The following is a 9,800-nucleotide window of genomic DNA, read 5'->3' on the forward strand; positions in this document are numbered from 1 at the left end:
GTATCAGGGACCAGAAACTCTCCATGTCAGGATCACCTGAGGAACCTGGCTGGCTAGTAGGTCTTTCCTCTCAGTAAGGAACCTAGTGTAGCCCAGAAGACAAAAAGAAGAGAGGATGAAGGAGACAGAACCCGAAGGAGAAAGCGCCTCTGACCATGTGAGCCCATGGCCACGTGTCCGCTCAGGAGTGAATCAGGAAGCCTAGGGAAGGAGTGGGAGACTCTAATCCTGCCACCTCAGCTGCAGTGGGTGATCCACAGACGGACGGAATGCTCCTTTGTTAACAAACAAGGAGGGTGTTGTTATCACAATACCTAATGAGCACTCATTATAATCGGGTAGGGCAAAATGTGTGGTCTGATTGGTGGCCCTCAAAACAATTATGTTGACATCTCATAGCTTAAAGATAGGGCTCTAGGTTTCGCAACCCCGCACCCCTAAAAAACAGAAAGAGATTTTCATACATACACATCAGTGTTGCATGAATCTCTATGACTCTCGTTCATGGATTTCCAAGATCCCCACCTCTGGTGACTCCCCTGCTGACACACCCTTCTCTCTTTGTTTTGAGGGAGTAAGTTTCCTTTGCCCTCAAGGGAAAGGGAAGGGGAAAAGGATTTGATAGCTTCTTTCTTTCTTTCTTTTCCCTCTTTTATTCTTTTCTCTATATTGACATGCAAAGCAGGTCCAGTGGGATTTGGAACACTCTCCTAATTCATTCATCTCATCCTCAGATTCACAGGCAGGAAAAGGACACTCGAACAAAGCACAGGGAAGAGGAAGTCTGGATGTCACACAGGTCTGAAACGCAGAGGCCAATTGAGGAGTGTAATTATCCAAGGCTGCAGTTTGATCCGGGATGGAGGCTGACAGTCCTCAGCTTGAGTGCAGTGCCCTGGAATCTGAGTGGCTACTGAAATAGTTCACATTGCAAGTCCCTGGCTCACCTCAAAGTGCTGGCAGCAACCCCATACCAAGGCCCACCTGGGTACTTGTGGCCCTGACCCACAGGGCAGAGAGCCACATGCTGAGTCATCGGTTCCTTCAAAGCTGAGCCAAGAGTTACAGGGCTAGGCCACCTGGTTTTCTTTTGCTCTCTTGACCAAAACACCAGGGAGAGCTGAGTGGCTGGACCAGACCACCACAGGGTGATGCTTCCGTGGTCCTTTTGAGCTTGAGTCCATCTTTATTAAGATGAGCAACAAGCTTTTAACTTGTTGGTTTGTAGGAATGGACGCAGAGGTCACCTGGGTGACTTGAGGCATTTTACAGGTGTGAAGCGGTGGCATGTTTTGCTCAAGTCATCCAGCTGGCCAAACCAGTAGCAAACCAAGTCTCTTGGTCACCTGATCTCTAACATCCCCAGGTAGAGTAGTCTTCCATCTCCAGACACCAGCAGCTTTTGACCACTCTCCTTTTCAGAGTACATCCTTTTGAAGTAAAATAATGTCCGGTGCCAATGATTTTTAGGCTTTCTTCTGATACAGTGGGCTGGTCTCCATTTCAGTGAGAGATGGTCTATGTGACGTTGGAAAACACAAAATCAAGTCAGTGCTTTGTTGTGGAAACACAAACTCGTGTCAGTGAAGAGCCACACAGGGACACCTGAGTCACTTCTGTCAGGACAGAGTCAGTGGAAGACACAGACAATCCTGCCAATGGTTGAGGCTACTGTAGTCTTGTCCCATTGGGTTAGAATGTTAAGAAGAATATGGAATTTTCTACTAAGACATCTGACCCTAAATAATGTCGGAATGTACATTATTCATAGTACATGAATAATTGTTGAGACCCAGATGAACATATGTAATGATACTTTCGAAAATCTGAAAAATTAAAAGCTATATAGTCAAAGCTGGGCATTGGTCTTTTAAAATAAATTTGATCTCCTTTAGCAGATAATTAATGTAACTACTTTATTTAAAAAATACCAATGACATGAATCAAATTATACTCTGCACTCAATCTCCTCCACCACCACCATTTCGAGACCCCCCCTCCCATGATTCTTCGAAGTTAAGGTGCTGGTCTTGTTCATACCCAGTCTTCCATCTACCCTGCCCCATCACCTACAGTATGACAACAGGCAGGCGATAAGTGTTCCTTGGATGAGTGAATGAGTGAACGGACTAAAAGAGCCAGAGTGCTCTTTTGTTACTGGGTGACAAACCCATAACTTGAGTCAAAATAAAATGAAAGGACCTGAAGGTCCCTGTCCTTATGTAAGTGCTAATAGGATTTAGGTCTATGAGGGGCAGTAAGGAGGGCTTCCTAAACAGTTTCTCTTGGGGTAAAATGAGTTCCAAACACATCACACTGTGTCAAATATATGTTGTGGATCCTTCCTAAACTTTTTCACTTGGTAATTCATTATAAAATATAGTAGGCTTCAGTCTATATTATAAGCTTTCTCATTTCAAAGGTCTCCTTCCCTCACCCCACCCCCACCCCGTTTGACTGAGGTTGATCTTCTCAGACGGAGAAAGTGTTGGCCATAATATAGAAAGACTTTGGTCACAGTAAGTGTGACATTAAGTTACTCAAGAATATTTTTGGAGTGGCTTGGAAGATAGCTTGGTGGGTTGGGTTCTCAGTAGCTACATGGAAGTCTCTAACCATTTGTGACTCCAGTTCCAGGGGCTCTGACACCCTCTTCTGACCTCCACGGACACCAGACACATATGTGGATACATACACACAGGCAAAACACTCATACACATACAATTCAAATACATAAATCTTTATTAAAAAATGTTTTGCACCAGGCATCAGTAGCATGTGCCTTTGAGCTCAGCACTGAGGAGGCAGACTGTGGAAGAGCTCTGTGAGTTTGAGGAAAGTCTGGTCTATAGAGAGTGAGTTCCAGGATAGCCAGAGCTACACAAAGAAACCATGCTTCAACCACCTCCTCCCCCCTATTATTATTATTATTATTATTATTATTTATTATTATTATTTTGAGCAGGTCTGGTGACACATTGGGCTACTGACACAGATGGATTTTAAGTTCAAGACCAACCTAGGTAGGTTAGCAAGACCCTGTCTCAAAAATAAATAAATAAATAAATAATAAAATAGATAAAATAAATAGCACTTGTCAGGCATGTATGAGGCTCAGGTTCAATCCTCAGTTATATATAAATATAAATTTTTTTTATATGCACCATTGTTGTTTCCCTAAAGTATCTAAGTTATTTACCTGTTTCTGGGTCTCTTTTTCTATACAAGCGAAATGGACATCTGTGAGGAGACATGAACGCCAGTCATGCTGTTCATTCCTATTGCTGATCACAGAAGCCGGAGTTAAGGTTCATTTTTACTTTCTGTTTCTTCTACTGGAACCGTGCCATTTTCAATGAATACTACGGAGGCAAAACAGGCATGCCTCATGAATCAGGCGCTCTTTGGAACCTTAATCTCTCGCTTTCTTCATCTACCTCATACAGGAAACAAACCAAAGAAGGAAAGACGGAAGCAAGAGTGGACAAAAAGGCACCCCAAGGACTGCTGGGCTAATTTCTAGAAAGCTCATCAGGAATCAGGGTGGTCAGCTAGTTCAGTGTACTTTACAGGGGTTGTGACATGCTTGGAGTGTGACTTGTAACCTGTTCTTGTCGTTTATTTCTCTAGGGTTTCTCCTTATGCGTCTCAGAGTAGGATGTGTATTGTAAAAAACCTCCGAGCTTTGTTCTGTGCTGGGCGGAACTCTGTTCTATTGAAAAACAAGCCAGCTGCATTCTGGGCCTTGAAGCTTGACAGTGTCATTGGCAGCGTGACTATGTCACACTGTAAATGACCAGAAACATTCCAGAGTTCATGACTATTGTGTAACAACAACCCTTCAAGGGTGGCTGCAGGCACGAGGCACAGCACGCCCAGTGTGTAGCGAATGCGGGAGGAACCACTCCCCTGGAATGCGGCCTTGCTCAAAGGCAGTCAGGCCTTCTCTTCATCCCCACCAGCCAAGCGTGCTGGGGGAGGGAACAGGCCAGACTGGAGGGACGACTCTATTTTCAGGGAATGACAAGTTGATTGCTCTGATTGGGTGAGAGTACTTACCTGCCCCCTGTCCTGGCTCCAGGTACAACCTGCAGGTAGGATTAGATTAGTAGTGACTTATATGAGGAAGTGCCACCACACAACCTACTACCAAAGAGGGAAGAGGACTTCAACCAAGGGTTGACTAGCAAACTCTCCTCCCCACATCCCTACAGCCACCAGGATGAAGTGAGGACATTCCATTCCACTGAGAAGAAGAAGGAGACAAGATGGCAACTCTAAATTACATGTGCAATAGCCCAAGAGGCTTATAAACATTTGAGGAGTTGATAGTTATTTTCATTCCTGACTGGTGTGCTGGTGCAAATAACATCTCCATAAACTGCTAAGCCTGACCAGAGTGCTGAGCACTTGGATTTTCGATTGTGATCTGCCGTGAATAATGACTATTCACAAGGAGCAAATCTGCAGGGCTCCTCCAGCAGGGCAGGTGGTGTGTGAACTCAAACTAGGCCTTGGTATGGAAATCAAGTGTATAGACATAACTGAAGAAAAGTACCTGTGATAAGTGGCAGGATCAAGAAATGTCAGTCCCCAGTAGCTGAGGGGGAGGGGGGACGAGGAATACAGTTTCAATTTTGCAAGATGGAAGAAGATCAATTGCACAACAAAGGGCATATAGTCAACACCGCTGTACTGAACACTTATGAATGCTTAGCTTTACATGTTTTTTTATAATAATGGAGAGGGCTCACAGATGTAGCGAAGTTGGTAGAAGTCTTGCCTAACACGCACTATGTCTTGGCTTTGATTCCTAGCACTACATAAACTGGGTGTGGTCACAGATACCTCGATCCCAACACTCAAGGGTAGAGCATCAAGAAGTCAAGATCACTCTTGGCTACCTTGCTAACAAGTTTGAAGACAGCCCAAGATACATGTGACTCTGTCTCAAAAGAAGAAAAGAAAAAGTAGAGAGAAGAAAAGGCAGACAGACAGTCGCAGCACCTCAGAGTTTGTCCTCAATGCCTAAAATCAAAGACGTACCTGTGCTCATACCCACCGTTGCCCTTCTAGGTCCACATCAGTACCAATGCCAAAGAGTCAAGCATAGACTATTCTTAGGCTACTCAGAAGTCATTGTGGCCACTGTTTGGGCTTCTCAGAACCACAGAGCTCTTGAAGTTGGCATTCTTTCCCTTGTTTGATGATCTATTTCTCCTCATCCCAAGGTGAGGAGAAGTATCGTGAACTCCCCCAAAAGATATGCTTGGCTGATCTCAGGACTAAAGTCTGTCTAGTCAGGCCCTCTCTGCTCCCCTCTCCCCGTCCTTAACACCCTCTCCCCTCACATGCACCATCAAAGGGACTTTCCCTCTCTAACCACCGGGGTCTCCAGTGGTGAGCAAAGACGATGACAGAGGAGGTGATGTGGTTTCTGCACAGTTAGAAGCACAGAAAAGCTTTCAACCAGCCCTGAGAAGGGAGAAAAACCAAGTCCGGAAGGAAGTCTGTGCACCTTGAGCAGGCTTTTTTCTCTCTTTCTCTCTTTTTTCTTTTTCTTCTAAATCTTCCAGAAGAACTTGCTGCTTTGGAGCGGGCCCTCAGTAGAACTCAGGGAGGTCTCTCCTAGCAAAGCCACTCCACTTTTACCCTTGTCCCTGATGTGAATCAAGAGTCAGACCTAGATTTATGAGGTGCTTCTTGCCTCTACATTTTAGACAAGTCCTTCCTTCCTTCTTTCCTTCTTTCCTTCCTTCCTTCTTTCCTTCTTTCCTTCTTTCCTTCCTTCTTTCCTTCTTTCCTTCCTTCTTTCCTTCTTTCCTTCTTTCCTTCCTTCCTTCCTTCCTTCCATCCTTCCTTCCTTCCTTCCTTCCTTCCTTCCTTCCTTCCTTCCATCCTTCCTTCCTTTCTTCCTNCCTTCCTTCCTTCCATCCTTCCTTCCTTCCTTCCTTCCTTCCTTCCTTCCTTCCTTCCATCCTTCCTTCCTTTCTTCCTTCCTTTTCCCTCTTTCCAGCCAACCCTTTCAAGAGCACATAACTCTTCAGGTTGCAGATGAGCAAGGATTGATATGTTTGGTTAGTACCCTTAAGTTGGAGAAAGGACCGAAACAGCTGTAACCTATCCACCATGGGCTGGTTTGCTTCAGATAATGTAAGTTTTAGTCTGGGACCCACGTGTAAGTCAAACCCAGAGGAGACCAAAAACTACCAATTTGAAGCAATACAACCATAAATCTTCTAGGGTTTCTGTTGGTTGCAAAAGCTGTGTAACAGGTGGCCGTGTAAAAAAAACAAAGTCTCTACACAGCCCCCTAAAAGATTTGTGCCTATTGGGATTCCACTGCCTTAGACCTTAGAACAAAAGGTTGACCCAACCATTACTTCTTAACTTTCATCTCTGCCTCCAGGCACATTGGTTAACTTCATATGGAGACCATTTAAGACAGAATATACCACCTTAAATTCAGGAGCAGTAGAGGCCTTGTCAGTGCACCTGAAATAGAAATGCATTCATTCACATGTCTTCCCTCTGCTGTGGAGAGCATCCAGGTTCCATGATCAAAAGTGGAAGGATCTGTAAACACCCTGCCCCCTCTTTTTTTCTAAACAGCCAATATGCACACAATGTCTACGACTCAGCATCTGAGGCATTATCCTCTGAGGGACAGGTTAACTTGATACTCCACTTTCTTCTCTGAAGCAGTTGATGTGACGCCTGCCTGTGTGCAAAAGCAGCAGAAATACAAACTCCCTGTGGTACCTCACAGAGGACCCGCCATCCATAGAGTGAGTGAAAGGTGGATCAGAACCACAGCAGACTGTGGCAGGCCATGCTTCTCTAGGACTCTCTGTTTCTTCCTAACATGATTTAATGACTGGTTAAGAGTTCAGGCTATTTGGCTTGGGATACAGCTCAGTGGCAGAGCACTCACCTACTGAGCACAAGGACCTGGGCTCAGTTTTCACAACAATAACAACAGAGCTAAGTTTTGTGCTGTAAGGTGCTCACGTTTGGCAAGCGTGCCCAAAGTATGAACAACAGCAGCAGCTCCTTGGGGTTCTGCCCAGCTGGCAATAAGAGCAGTGTCTAATCTGCTAACAGAGCAGAATCAGTTTCCAGTTCTGGCATGAAGCTGTTAAACACCTTGGGCATCTCCCTTGACCGTCTTCGAATCTCTGGGCTGGAGATACTCCAAGTCCAACACCGTTGTCACCTCCTTCATAGGAAACCCCTGGGAGGGAAGGACACTGCCTTACAGCTCCCCACTAGCCAAAGCAAAGGACCTCTACAATCCAAAAATTGCCAAGGTCCCTGGGGAGGTTTTAGGAAAGCCTCTGCCTCATTGGCCAGTGGACAGAACTACATTCACAGGATGGTTATTAATGAGACAGGTGCATTAGGAGCCGACTCACGTTTTGATTATCCACCCTGCTGCACGCATTGGTTAGTAGTTCCTTGGGTCATCTAGGTCAAATGTCCCCTTAGCCTAGTTTCCCTAGTCCCTAGGTCACTAGAGAGGCACCTGCTTCCTTCAGCCTGTCCTAAGGGTGTGCTCATGGAGGGAGGATGCCCACCAGTCACTGGACAGAAAACACATTCCTACAACTAAGCTTGGGATAGGTGGCCACTTGCTTCCCACTTCTTCGATGTATGCATTACTGAGTGTGGGCTACATTTAGAAATGTAAGTGTGGAGACAACCCCACAGTGGGGAACTGGCTGTGTCGTCTGGCCATTTTCCACCACACCAGGCCTGGCTGGTGGGCACTTGAGAGCTTCCTTTAACATCCCTAGTCATGCAGGCTCACAGGAGGGCAGACTCACACTGGTAGAACCGGTCTACTTCCTGGTGCTCCCCGTACTTACTTCCCCAACTATGCAAAGGGGTGGAGGAGGGAAGCCTGCTATGATTGGCATCTTCCTTGCTACACCTGAGCCCAAAGGTGTTCAGGGAAAGGTCATGTGGTGGCTGTCAACACAGACGGGACTTGAGACAAGGCCAACATGGCTTCATCAGGAGCATATTGCCTTGTGGGAACATACCACCAGGAATGAAAAGGAACCCTGGACACGAAGCCATGTCACTTCCAGCAAGACAGGGACAGGCCATGGCTTTGGGTCTCATGAGCTCCTTTGTGTCTTCTTTATGCCCTTGTCCCTTGGCTCGTCCCATTGGGTGCTACTGGACTATCACCTATCTGTCGTGCCAGCAGGTTGGAGAGATGACCAGGCATGTTTTTGGTGATCAGGGTGGTAAAATGGCCCACATCATCTGTGCTGGAGGCAATCACAACGAAACTGAACAGTCAAGTAGAAAACTGTCCGCCCACAGGCCCGCCGAGCCCAGTGCAGCAGTGGAGGTTAGGGGGTCGGGCTGCTCAGGCCAGCCTCTCTGCTACAGCTTGTGATTCAGAAATAACTGGAAGCACGCTTGCTTTTTCAGTCACCGTCTTTCAACGGTTTATTCATAAGGCAATTTTTCACTTTTCACTCGTTTTCAGCCCCTTTCACATCTATCTACTCACAGTTTCTGTCTTAGCTTTAACCTTTCCCTCCTCCTCCCCCCTTCTCCCCCTCCTCCTCTTCCTCCTTCTCCTCTTCTCCTGCTCCTCCTCCTCTCCCTCTCCAAGCTCAATTTGTCCTTATTCCCCCTTTTAAAACATTAAACCGTTAAAATGGTATAGAGGCCTCAGTGGCCTCACTAACTGAACAGGTCCCTTTCACTGTCCCCTTAGGGGTCTCCTTACTGTGTTCTCAGGGCTTCCTCAGTTGCTAGTGTTTCTGTACCTTGCTCCTTTTTGTGACAATAAACTTAAAATCTTTTTTACTTGTCTTGTAAATATGATTTTGCTTAAACAAAAACAAACAAAAAAGCAACAGCAACAGCAACAGCAAAACACAAAAGGAGGGAAAGGACAAAGAAGAAAAAGGAAAAACAAGAGCAATTACATTAGACACCAGGATTCTGGTTTTGGAGTCCAGCAAGAATTTAACTTATGCATACCCACTATTCCTATTTTTTTTAAGAAATGTAGGTTTCTTTCAGGTGAGTGTATTAAAGTGCATAGTTCTCACAAGTCAGCAGGACCTACAAGCTCACTGCCCTTGGCCAAAGAAGACACAATGGCTGGTTCCACACCAATTTGCCCCCCATTCTGGGTTCCCTCTACTCTCTGATCTCTAGGCACTTATGCAGCAACCTGGTTTCCAAGGACAACAGGAAATCATGGAGTCTTAGCATAGCAAAGGTATGTTACTTCCGAGATCGCCAGAAACAATCCAGGAGTGGCTCCTTATTCTAAGGGTCAGAAAATCAGGGTGAATTGGGGGAGTGATGGGCAGACCTAAGACTAGTGCTCTTTATTCTGAGTACACAGTGTGTCTCCTGTGAGTAGGGATTTACATTCAGTTTCTTCCTTGAATATATTCCTAGACTATGAGCCCGAGACATGTGGAAGAAAGTTAGGTGACCTTGTTATTAATCTTCAGGTTAGGTTATTGATATTAGGTTATGTGTTACTGGATGACAAAGGTTTACATAGAAGTTGCTGATGTTCCATACTTCCTTAGCCTGTGTGGGTGGGAACTTGTACTCAGGGTCACTGTGCTGATACTGATGGGAGAGGGGAGGGCAGAGGCCACCTTTCTTCCCGAGTACCTCCTGCATTGGTTGGGGGTTCTCTAACAGGGCCAGGGGAACACTTTGTTTCATTGCTGTTTATGATTCCTGGGAATTGCAAGGTGGGACACTCTTTGTTTCTTCCTTCCTTCCTTCCTTCCTTCCTTCCTTCCTTCCTT

This window comes from Mus caroli, chromosome 10, assembly GCF_900094665.2.
Source record: "Mus caroli chromosome 10, CAROLI_EIJ_v1.1, whole genome shotgun sequence".
Lineage (NCBI taxonomy): Eukaryota > Metazoa > Chordata > Mammalia > Rodentia > Muridae > Mus > Mus caroli.